Here is a 13581-nt window from a genome sequence, read left to right on the forward strand (position 1 = left end):
TAAACTCACCATATCAGCTTACAAAAGAAGCTCAAGAGGCTTTGAGAGAAGTTGAACTGGCTTTATCCAATGTGGTTGAAAGAGTCACTCAAAAGCCCTTAGAAATATCAGTTTTTGCCACACAAGAGGCACCCACAGCAGTCCTTCATCAAGGAAACAGTGTGATAGAGTGGGTGAACCTCCTAGCACAACTAGAACCAAGCTTTACTTCTTACCCAGTGCTTGTGACTAGAATTTTAGTGATGGATTCTTGAAGAAAAGGTTTTTAAAGTTCCTCTTAAAGGTCCTACTATCTTTACAGATGCATCCAAATATAATATTTGTGCTGTATACTCTCGTGACTTAACTATAAAGAGAGTAGTAAGAACTCCATTTCAGTCTATTCAGCAGAATGAATTATATGCAATCATTCTAGCTCTTATTATCCAGGAGATATAAATATAATATCTGATTTGGCCTATTCAGTAGGTGTGGTACAAAGAATTGCCACAGCCCAAATAAAATTTGTAGTCTCTAATATATATCAGTTCTCTAAGAAACTTCAAGAACAAGTGAGAAAGCATCCAGGAAAGATTTATATCTTGCATATCCACTCTCATAGTGACTTCTTGGTCCTATTTTTGATGGTAATTCAAAGGCAGATAGCTTTCTAACTATGTTGGCCAATACTCCTTTATTTCAGGAAGCCCAAGAATCTCATTCTAAATATCATCAGGCTGCTCGAGCTTTATGTTTACAATTTGGAATAGCAAGAGAGGAAGCTAGGAGCATAGTAAAAGCCTGCCTCTTCCTTTTTAGGCTCCTATGCTCCCTCCAGGGAAGAACCGTTGTGGTTTGAGACCCAATGAAATCTGGCAAATGGATGTGACCCATTATAAATCTTTTGGTGGTCTTTCTTTTATCCACGTTGTGGTAGACACCTTTTCAGGATTCACCTTTGCAATACCAGAAGCAAAAGAGACAGCCTGAGTGATCACTGAATTCCTCACACAAGCATTTGCCATTATGGGTGTGCCATAAGCAATAAAAACAGACAATGGTCCTGCATACACCTCCAAATATTTTGCACACTTTTGTGCACAGTATCAGATTTTACACACCACTGGCATACCCTTTAATCCTCAAGGCAATAGTAGAGAGGAAAAACAGAGACATTAAGAAGATCCTCCATAAACAAAAGAAAAAGGGAGCCACAGGTAACCCTAGAGAACTTCTAAATCTAACCCTTTATACTATTAACTTCTTGATTTTTGACAAAGATGCACTGGCTCTGGCAGACAGGTTTTATAACCCACCAGAAGGGCAGTGTCCAGTGCGAGCGGCTCCACTATCTTTAGATAATCGCCAGGTGATGTGGAGAGATCCAGAAAGTGGTGAATGGAAGGGACCAGATAGGCTAATTGCTTGGGGGAGAGGGTAGGCTTTTATTTCTACAGGTGGAAAAGGGATCAGATGGGTGTCAATGAGCCATATTCGCCTTGTCCATTGGAGAAAGACAGAGCAAACCCTTGAAACAAAGGAGAAGACCCAGGAAACATTGGGTGATTATGTCACTGACTGTGCCCACCCCTGAAAGAGCCTGGCAGGTATGGCGTTTGACTCATGGACATCAAAAATTGTTGGATTTCAAAACCCTCAGGAATCACTGGATTCCCTGAGATATGAAAAGATTGTTGTAAGACTTGAAAACCCTCAGGAATCATTGGATTCTCTGAGGCATGATAAGATTGTTGTAGGACTTGAAAACCCTCAGGAATCATGGGATTTTCTGAGAAATTTTGAGACTGTTGTAGTAGGACTTCAAAAACTTCCAGGGATCATTGGATTCCCTGACACGTGAAGCAATGGACAATAGATTGGTTTTGGACTACACCACATTGAGCCTGCACCAGCTGTGGGGAAGAGTCATCATGGCTAGCCTGTGCATTATTGCTATGTGCTGTGTAATACCCCCATGCTGACACGTTTGTGCATACCTGTTTCTAATAAGACCCTTCAGCCTAGAAACCCACTAACAATATCTGGCTTGACTCCCCACTTCCCTTTGGTGTTTTTCATCTCTCTTCCTGAGAAGTTGGTGGGGTGGGGGGGAAGGGTTGATCATCTCCTTTTTGGTGTTTTCACCTCCTTTTCTGAGAAGTCAGGGAGGGCGTGATCACCTGTGTTCTAAAGCAACAACAACAAAAAAGCGGGAGATGTAAAGGACTGAAACTCAGAGTAGGTGCACTGGAATCAGACAACTGAGCACTTAAGGCTAATTACTTATTGGACAATACTCTATTAGCATATGCTTGGAAAATGGCCCTTCCCACTATTCTGTGCTGGCTCGATCTTTTGGTGTGTACAGATAATTGTAGGAGGGATTAGGGGATGGAGGAAGACAAGCCAGAGTCACTTTGGAGGAGAACAAGGAAAAGGGAGGTCAGGAGGCATTGAGCTTGTGGTGGCGTCGTCCATCTCCTTTACTTCTCCCCCTAAAGACCAAGGGCTTTTGCTGTCCCTCACTCTGGCTGATCCTGGGGTCAACAGGGAGCTAACCTGGACTTCACATATACCCTTTGATCCGGCCGTGTCTCTGCTAGGCCTATATCCCCAAAAGATCATTAAGGAAGAAAAGGAATCCATATATGCAAAAATGTTTGTGGCAGCCTTTTTTTATAGTGGCTGAGTGGATGCCCATCAATTGGAGAATGGCTGGGTAAATTGTGGTATATGAATGTTATGGAATATTATTGTTCTGTAAGAAATGACCGGCAGGATGATTTCAGAGAGGCTTGGAAAGACCTACATGAACTGATGCTAAGTGAAGTGAGTAGAACCAGGAGATCATTGTACATGGCAACAGCAACATTATTGACCAAAATTCTGATGGACACAACTCTTTTCAACAATGAGGTAGTTCAGGTCACTTCCAAGACATCATCCATCTTGTGAAGAAGCAAGCCATCTGCACCCAGAAAAAAGACTGTGGGAACTGAATGTGGATCACAACATATTTTTCACTTTTTTGTTGTTTTCTTGAATTTTTTCTTTCTTTTTTTTTCTTTTTGATATTTTTCTTGTGTAGCATGAAAATTGTGGAAATATATTTAGAAGAATTGCACATGTTTAACATATATTGGATTACTTGTCTGGGGGGGAGGTAGGGAAAACATTTGAAACACAAGGTTTTGCAAGGGTGAATGTTGAAAATTATCTATGCATATGTTTTGAAAATACATAGCTTTAATAAAAAATTGAACATCCATCTTTTTTTCTTAATGATTGCTTACATTTTCAGGATAGTTTATCTTGAGTTTCATTTAAAATTCTTTGCTGTTCAAAATACATTCTATTCTGTTTTACTATTTCTGATGGGTACATAATAGTCAATGTGTTATTCAAATTTATTTTCTTTTATATTTAAACTTCTTTCTCCAGATCACTTGCAAAATTTCCACCTGTCACTAAAATTACTCAATCTAACCATTATGCATCTTAAGAGTCTGAAGCATAAGTTTTTTTTTTGTTTTTTTGTTTTGTTTTGTTTTGTTTTTTGGTTAATCTGGGTTTTTTTCCCATTATTACTGTTTTCTGTGCTTAGAAGTTCTGGTCAATTTTCTTGTATTATTTATTGAGGTATAATCTTTAGATTATTTTAACTTGTAATGCCCTTCTGGAAAACCTATAATTCTTAAACTTTTTAAGTTTTAGTGTTATTGCTTTTTGCTTCTCTTCTTTCAGCCTGTACTTCACTTTTGTGAATTTGTTTTCCAATCATATATCTTCCCTCCTCCTTTTTTGATGACACATTATTATGGATTCATTTTTTTCTATTCTACCAATTTTTTCTGTTTTATTGTCCATAATTTCTCCTTTCACAATTCTTGTTTCTCTTAAAAATTATTTAGGGATATTCTGATATGGCTCAGTGCTCTCTTGGGAATCTAATTTGTTGTCTTGATGATCATTTTTTGTTGTCTTTCAATATTTAATCATAGATTTCTGGATTCTATTAGCTGATACAGAGGCCACATTTCTTTCCATTATTAATATTTTCCCTGTTCATTAAACTGTTCATGCTCAAGGCCATTAACTTTTTTTCTTTCAAAGAAATTTGGTAACTTCAGTCATTTTTCCTTATATTTTCCTGTTGTTCACTTTCTGACTCCTTCACATCTGAGTGTAACTTTCCTGGGAGTTAGACTTCAAAATCATCTCAACATCATGCCATTCTGGATAATTCATGTTTCACTGACTTCAGAATCTAATCCAAGTTACTTAGGGGGTTGGATATGGAGAAAGACAGAAACTGTCTCCAGAGCTTCAGTGAAGCCTGGTGGATCAATGCATAGTTTTTTTTTTGTTTTTTTTTTTTTTTTTAATTTTACTCCATTGCTCTCTAAATTCTCAAACCGAGTACTATCATAATACAGAGTTATTCCTAGTTACATCCCTTGTTACAACAAAAATTGGTCTTTTACTTTTCAAAGAATTAAGTGTTCCCTCTATTGATAATCTCTAAATACATAATATACATATATTTAAATATATATGTATTTTGTGCGTGTTATCTTAAGATATATTCATATATATGCATATTCTGTAAGATATATACATATGTACATATATGTAGTAACATAACTGCATGTTGACTTAAGATAAACACATTTGCATATATATGCTTATTTTCTGTAAAATGAATGTGTCTATGTACACATACACTATACACTGATATATGTAGCACATAATTACCTATTTGCATGCTACCTATAAACTCCTTAAAAGTAGAATCTTTTATCCTTCTTTGTACACACAAATGTTTGTTAACTGATTCTAGTTCTTCTTCGTTGGTCACATGACCTGGAAGTCTTTGCTACTTACTTCTAAGCAACAGAAATATGGTTCATTTATGTGCTCATTACAAGGCAGGTATTTAGGCCTCAGTTCTAAAGTGACAACATTTTCATTCAGATCAAGCAGTGCTCTCTATGTTCAGGAGTTTAAAGATTGATTTTAAAAATAATGTCCAACTATTTAAGTTATATGGTTTATTGATGACCTTTCCTTTTCTTTTTCCTGATAGCTCTCATAAGCACTATTAACAAGCTAAAAAGATTTGAACTACTTGATGACTTTGTGCAAGTGAGTAAAAAGCTCTTTCTCGTTGCTGAATAATTCCCTTCAAGTTTAAGGTTTTACAGATTGCAAAAGTCCATGTCTAATAGTGAAATTGGACATATGGCAATTCCTTAAAAAAGATGCTTGAAATTGAGAGACATGAATAGAAACATTTGCTAACATATCTATAGGAAACTACAAAATAAAATTACCTTGCTGTCCTATATCTCCATTTTTGCATATAGAAAAAGAAGATATTAGGCTAGTTTTTATAGTTCCAAATACTTCTGACCTGTGATCTACTAAATGTTTATTCATCACAGCTGTAGGCACAAGGCCCTTTTCAGACCTGTGATTGGTAAAAAGTATCGTCTCAGCCTTATTTGGCCATCATTTTTGCATTAGTTTGGAAACTACTATTTGATGTGATTTTCTGACTAGATATTTACTATTCCACGCTGCCTCAAAGGAAAAGACAATAGAAGCAAAATAGTTCTCTAGCTCTACTTTCTTACCAGTTTATTTTCATTAACTCTGAATATAAAACTCATTAACTTGATCTTCTTGCCCCTCAAAAAGCTTTTTTTAATCACATTTTTCATTGTCTTTAGTATTTGTAGCTAGTTTTTAACAATGTGAACTTTATTATTCCTACCCCTACTTTGATAGAACTCTGCTTTTCTTTTGTATTTTTCCTTGACTATATTGTTTATATGATGTCCTCTGTGAAAATCTCTAAAAATATTAGTTGATGAATTTTCTAAGAAGCTACATACTCTAAAGTTCCACATTCCTTCCTCTTCAGAACCATTTTTGAACAATACTCTGGATCTAATCATGACCTATAAATATTCATTACCCTAATTCGACCATAATCTCAAATCCTTTTATCTGTCCCTATATCATTTTGACCTCTAGTCACTATCCCTCCCTCCTCTAGCAGACCATTGTTCTTATTCTCATTTCATTTTGTTCTCATTATGAGGTCATAATTTTGACCTCATAGTTGACCAGTTCAGCTCTTGAAACCTTTGTGCCTTTTGTCCTATCATCATTCGTACCTGGCCAAACCCCAGCCCTGTGTTATTCTCACCATTTACTTTCTTAACTCGTACACACTTACTGAATAATACTGGAATGTATCAAAAAATGTGCTATGTCTGCTGCAAATTCCTGTGTAGCTTTATGTGTCTCCAATCACACAAGGGCACCAGAAAGATTTGAGACACTGTTGATTAGCATTCATTGTAAGTCACTTATGGGGCAGCTAAATGGCGCAGTGGATAAAGCACTGGCCCTGAAGTCAGGAGGATCAGAGTTCAAATCTGATCTCAGACACTTAACATTTCCTAGCTGTGTGATCCTGGGCACTTAACCCCAGTTGCCTCAGGGGGGAAAAAGTCACTTATAAGTCCTTGCTGATGTGTTTGTGATTATGTGTGTTTATTTCTATCAAGTCAACCTAAAAAGACAGGTAAGTTGAAAGTAAAAGGCATTTATCCATATTCATAGCAAATTAAATGATAAGATTGCCCGCATCCCCACACTGAGAACATTCTTCCCAGTTGTCATAACATCAGTAATATACACAGCAAATTCATATAATAAAGGACCAGGTATAGAAGATATATATAAGATAGTAGGCTCAGAAGATCCTAGATTTAAATCTGGAAGGGAACTTAGACATTATCAAGTCAAACCTCATTTTACATGTGTGGAAATTTAGATTCAAGTTATGAAATTTTCCATATCACACATGCAAGAGGATCCAAATCAAGGTTTGCTTGATTCTAAGTCCAGGGTGGTCCCTATCTATGAAACAAGTGTGTGTAGAAGCACACATGCGAGGATAAATGTGACCAGAAACAGGTCATATGAATGGAAGGAGCAACTCAAACTTAAGAAAGCATCTGGCAATATCATTTGTCCTGACAATCACATCAGTTTTAAAAACTTTAAAACTGGCAACTCAAGTGCTCAGTTTTAAAGACCTGAGTTCAAATCTTACATTCTGAATTCTGAGACTACAAGTTATTTGCCTTTGGGCAAAATCCCATCTGTAAAATGAAAATAATAACAGTACTTACCTCACACATTCTTGTGACGATCACATCAAGCACATATATAAAAAGCACTTTACTCAGCTAGGTAGTAACTACCTAGTTTCCTTTTAAATCCAACCAAAATCCCTTCTTTTCTTAGAAACCTTCCTCATTCCTTTTTAATTCTAGCACTTTTCTTTTGTAACTTATTGTCTATTTGTCCCATAGTTTGGTTTGTATTTGTATGCATGTTTTCTCTCTCTCATTAGATTGTAAGCTCCTTTATGGAAGGGATTTTCTTTTGCCTCTTTTTGTATCCCTAATATTAAGCACAGTGGCTGACACATGGTAAGTATTTGATAAAAGTTTACTGATTGATTATTATGATTAGTAGTAGTAGGAGTAGTGATGGTGGTAGTGGTAATAGTGGCGGCAGTAGCAGCAGCCAAGTTCTCTCTCTCTCTCTTTCTCTCTCTCTCTCTCTCTCTCTCTCTCTCTCCTGTTGGTTTTAGTTCTTTAGCTTTTTCAGTATGGGTGTGGTACTCTAATACCACCTTCTTATAGGTAGCTGATGGTAAATCTCTCCTTTGCTAGAGAATTTTTCATGCAAAAATGAACATGATAAAAGACAAAAATGGTAGGGACTTAACAGAAGCAGAAGAGATGAAGAAGAGATGGCAAGAATTATACAAAAAATTATAATAAAGATCTTAATATCACTCATAACACCACAATGACATGGTTACTAATCCAGGACAAAATCAAGCAGATCTCAGGCAACATGGCTCATGGAAATGATGGAATTTCAGCTGAGTTTTTTAAAACCCTCAAAAATCATGTTACGGTGTGGCACTCAATACAGCAAATTTGGAAAACACAACACTGGATTATAACCAATCAATGTGTACCTAACAGTCAAAGGTAAGGAATGTTCAGATTACAAGTAATGTAGAGATTACATTAGCAAAGTTATGTTTAAGATTCTGCAAAGAAAGTTTCAGCAACATGTGAACCAAGTAGTACCAGAAGAGCAGATTTCAAAGAAGCAGTGGAACTAGAGACTGAGTTGCCAACAATAGCTAGATTATAGAGAAAGCAAGAGAGTTCCAGAAAAACAATGACTTCTGCTTCATTGACTATATTAAACCCTTTGACTGTGTGAATCACAACCAAATGTAGCAAGTCCTCAAAGTGATGGAAGGACCAAATCATCTAGTCTCCTGGGGAGCCTATATGCAATTCAAAAAGCAGTAATTGGAACTGAACATGAATTCTGATTGGTTTAATATAGGAAAAGAAATACAAGGTTGTATATAGTTACTTTATTTAATTTCTATCCAAAGTACATCATGTAAAATGCTAGTCTAGATGAATCAAAAGCTAGAATTAGTTGCCTTGCATGGAAAAATATCAGTCATCTCAGGTATGCATGCAATACCACTCTTATAACAGAAAGTAAAGAGGAATTAAGCTCCTTAGTAAGAATAAAAAGAAAATGTAAAATCTTAACATAAAAACAACAAAAACCAAGACCTTGGCAAGTGAGTCCATCACTTCCTGGCAAAAGGGAGAAAAAAAATAGAGGCAGCATCATATTATATATTCCTGCATTAGGAGAATTCTGCTTGATAAGTCACTGTAGCCATGAAATTAGAAGATGCTTGTTCCTTGGCAGGAAAGCTTTTACAAATCTGGACAGCATCTTAAAAAACAAAGACATCACCTTGCTGACAAAGGTCGGTGTAGTCAAAGTTATGTTTTTTTCCATTAGCAATGAATGGCTGCAAAAGTTGGACTATTAAGGAAAGCTGAACATTGAAGAATCAACATTATAAGAATTGTGGACAAAGAGGCAGCTAGGTGGTGCAGTGGATAGAGCACCAGCCCTGAAGTCAGGAGAATCCGAGTTCAAATCTGATCTCAGATACTTAACACTTCCTAGCTGTATGTCTCTGGGCAAGTCACTTAGCCCCAGTTGCCTCAGCTAAAAAATAAAATAAAATAAAGAAAAAAAATGTTGTCACTAGAGACATTTGAAAGTCCATTGGACAACAAGGAGATCAAATCCTCCAACACTTCAAAATATTAACTAAAGTTTGTTGTTTAATCGTTTCAGTAAAGTCCAGCTCTTTGTGCCTCCATTTAGAGTTTTCTTGGCAGAAATAGTAAAGTGGTTCTCTTCTCCAGCTCACTTTATAGATAAGAAAATTAATAGAGGAAGTGACTTGCCCAGAATCACACAACTAGTTTAAGTGTCTGAGGCTAGATTTGAGCTAAGGAAGAAGTCTTCTTGACTTTATACCACCACATAACTGCCCCAGTGATTTTAGGGACCCACTCAAAAAAATCCCAAAGAGATTACATGGGAGTTTGTAGTTCCCCTAATGCTTCTAGATGCTATACAAATCAACGTGGGGAAAAGAAAACTTTCAGGTGAAAATTTTAGTTTTAAATGGTCTCAAGATTCTTTTCCCGTAAATCTCTAACTTTATTGTGAACATCTGTCAGCAACAAAAGCGTTAATCTAATATTAGCATATTTGTCAATAATAAACCTTGGTAAGAGGCCAACATGTGACTTCAATTCAGTATGATAAAGGATTCATAGCAATCCTTTTATTCTTCTCTCCACAGAGAACGCAGAGCACTGCTGGGAAAGTGAGACAGCCTTGTAGCCCAGCCTCAGGGTTCTGCCCACCAGAGAAGAGGAAGAAACATTGCAGAGAAGTGAAAGGGGAGTAAAGGGGAAAAATGCAGACAAACCAAAGATAATAAAAGAAGCTTCATTAAAAGCTCAGCGCAAAAACAAAAACAAAAGCAAAGAAAATCTTAAAAACAAAACCACAATGAAAAATCAAAGAAAAGTTAGTGAATGATATAAAGGATATGTGAACTCATAGTTCACATGTACATGTGATGCTTTGTGTACTTTTCAGAAATAAAAGAACAACAAGAAATTTCAGAATGGTTAAAAAAAATATACATTTCATAAACACATGAGAAACAAAATTTAGTTCAAAAATTAAAGCTCTCAACACCAACCTCTAGGAAATGTGTGGCAGATTGCTGGACTGATTTTAGACTTATCCTTTTCAAGCTAAATGTTCATATTCAACAAAAGTAATGGTTTAAAGGCATGATAACTATCAGAAGACTCATAATCAAAAGATTAGAGTGCTTCTCCATGTAGAATGTTTGTTCCTGACTTAGATGGAAAGCTGAGTCATTACATGGTCGGCAATAGGGAAGCAGAAAAGGAGCAGTTAGCTTTCAGAGATTTGGTGTATAGGACCACATTTACTCATTTGAATCAAAACACTTGCAAACATCAGGGCTGGTTTCTATAAAATGGGGAGATTCAGAAGCTACTAAATGACAAACAAGATCACCACGAGATTTAGTAGAAAAATAATTATAATAATCTCTTGGCAGTTAGTGGTTAATTCCATCAAAAGTAAAATGCAAGCAAAGTGTCAAGAAATGCAGGATTCTTAGCTCAGTAGGAAGGTAGGTGAGGTTTTGATTAGGTTCCTCACATGTGGTAAAATAGCTGGTATTGATGCCATTCTAGCAGAGTACTTACTGCTCATATAAAAACTGACTTAAAATCTTCCAAGGTATATGGCAAAAGGAGATTGTATTCCCCAGGAGATCAAAGATGCCTTCAGTACCCATCTCTCTAAAGGAAAAAGAATACACAATTTGCCAAGAGCAAGAAAAATAACAACCTACTTTTCTAACTCCAAGATATGTAGCAGAAAAAATTAATAATTTCAATAACAAAACAATTTTTTGGGAAAAAATCTCTGGGACAAAATTGAATTTTCATTTACTATAAAGTGGAAGCCAGGGAATGATGTGAAGAGGCTGATATTGCTTCACAGGTTGCTCAGTGAAAAGGTTTCATCTTAAAACTATATAGCTAACATATGAAAATAATGGCAGATGACTTAAGGATGAATGTACTAGAGAATCTTTTGAGAATAGTATCAAGAAGAAAGTTGTAGGACTTCAATGAGAAAATAATTTGGAAGAGAGTTAATAAATTCACATACTGAAACGAATCCTCTTCTCTAGGTGTACTTTTCTTTTTTTTTTTCCCCCCCCAGGGTAATTTTTTTTTTTTACAACATTATCCTTTGCACTCGTTTCTGTTCCAATTTTTTCCCCTCCCTCCCTCCACCCCCTCCCCTAGATGGCAAGCAGTCCTTTATATGTTGGATATGTTGCAGTATATCCGAGATACAATATATGTTTGCAGAACCGAACAGTTCTCTTGTTGCACAGGGAGAATTGGATTCAGAAGGTATAAATAACCCGGGAAGAAAAACAAAAATGCAGATAGTTCACATTCGTTTCCCAGTGTTCTTTCTTTGGGTGTAGCTACTTTTGTCCGTCATTTATCAATTGAAACTCAGTTAGGTCTCTTTGTCAAAGAAATCCACTTCCATCAAAATATGTCCTCATACAATATCGTTGTCGAAGTGTATAATGATCTCCTGGTTCTGCTCATTTCACTTATCATGAGTTCATGTAAGTCTCGCCAGTCCTCTCTGTATTCATCCTGCTGGTCATTTCTTACAGAACAATAATATTCCATAATGTTCATATACCACAATTTACCCAGCCATTCTCCAATTGATGGGCATCCATTTATTTTCCAGTTTCTAGCCACTACAAATAAGGCTGCTACAAACATTTTGGCACATACAGGTCCCTTTCCCTTCTTTAGTATTTCTTTGGGATATAAGCCCAATAGAAACACTGCTGGATCAAAGGGTATGCACAATTTGATAATTTTTTAGGCATAATTCCAGATTGCTCTCCAGAATGGTTGGATTCGTTCACAACTCCACCAATAATGCATCAGTGTCCCAGTTTTCCCGCATCCCCTCCAACATTCATCATTATTTTTTCCTGTCATCTTAACCAATCTGACAGGTGTGTAGTGGGATCTCAGAGTTGTCTTAATTTGCATTTCTCTGATCAATAATGATTTGGAACACTCTTTCATATGAGTGGTAATAGTTTCAATTTCATCCTCTGAAAATTGTCTGTTCATATCCTTTGACCATTTATCAATTGGAGAATGGCTTGATTTCTTATAAATTTGAGTCAGTTCTCTATATATTTTGGAAATGAGGCCTTTATCAGAACCTTTAACTGTGAAGATGTTTTCCCAGTTTGTTGCTTCCCTTCTAATCTTGTTTGCATTAGTTTTATTTGTACAAAGGCTTTTTAATTTGATGTAATCAAAATTTTCTATTTTGTGATCAGTAATGGTCTCCAGTTCATCTTTGGTCACAAATTTCTTTCTCCTCCACAAGTCTGAGAGATAAACTATTCTATGTTCCTCTAATTTATTTATAATCTCGTTCTTTATGCCTAGGTCATGGGCCCATTTTGATCTTATCTTGGTATATGGTGTTAAGTGTGGGTCTATGCCTGATTTCTGCCATACTAATTTCCAATTATCCCAGCAGTTTTTATCAAATAATGAATTCTTTTCCCAGGAGTTAGGGGCTTTGGGTTTGTCAAACACTAGATTGCTATAATTGACTATTCTGTCTTGTGAGCCTAGCCTTTTCCACTGATCCACTAATCTATTTCTTAGCCAATACCAAATGGTTTTGGTGACTGCTGCTTTATAATATAATTTTAGATTAGGTACAGCTAGGCCACCTTCATTTGATTTTTTTTTTCATTAATTCCCTTGAGATTCTCGACTTTTTATTGTTCCATATGAATTTTGTTGTTATTTTTTCTAGATCATTAAAATATTTTCTTGGAAGTCTGATTGGTATAGCACTAAATAAATAGATTAGTTTAGGGAGTATTGTCATCTTTATTATGTTCGCTCGGCCGATCCAAGAGCACTTAATATTTTTCCAATTATTTAAGTCTGACTTTATTTGTGTGGAGACTTTTTTATAATTTTGCTCATATAATTCCTGACTTTCCTTTGGTAGATAGATTCCCAAATATTTTATGGTATCAACAGTTATTCTGAATGGAATTTCTCTTTGTATCTCTTGCTGTTGGGTTTTGTTGGTGATGTATAAAAATGCTGAGGATTTATGGGGATTTATTTTGTAGCCAGCTACTTTGCTAAAATTATGAATTATTTCTAATAGCTTTTTAGTAGAATCTCTGGGGTTCTCTAGGTATACCATCATATCATCTGCAAAGAGTGATAGTTTGGTTTCCTCATTGCCTACTCTAATTCCTTTAATATTTTTCTCGACTCTTGTTGCCGAGGCTAGTGTTTCTAATACGATATTAAATAATAATGGTGATAGTGGGCAACCTTGCTTCACTCCAGATCTTACTGGGAAAGGTTCCAGTTTTTCCCCATTGCATATGATGCTTACTGATGGTTTTAAATATATGCTCCTGACTATTTTAAGGAAAAGTCCATTTATTCCTATGCTCTCAAGTGT

This window comes from Antechinus flavipes, chromosome 3 (genome assembly GCF_016432865.1).
Source record: "Antechinus flavipes isolate AdamAnt ecotype Samford, QLD, Australia chromosome 3, AdamAnt_v2, whole genome shotgun sequence".
NCBI classification, from domain to species: domain Eukaryota; kingdom Metazoa; phylum Chordata; class Mammalia; order Dasyuromorphia; family Dasyuridae; genus Antechinus; species Antechinus flavipes.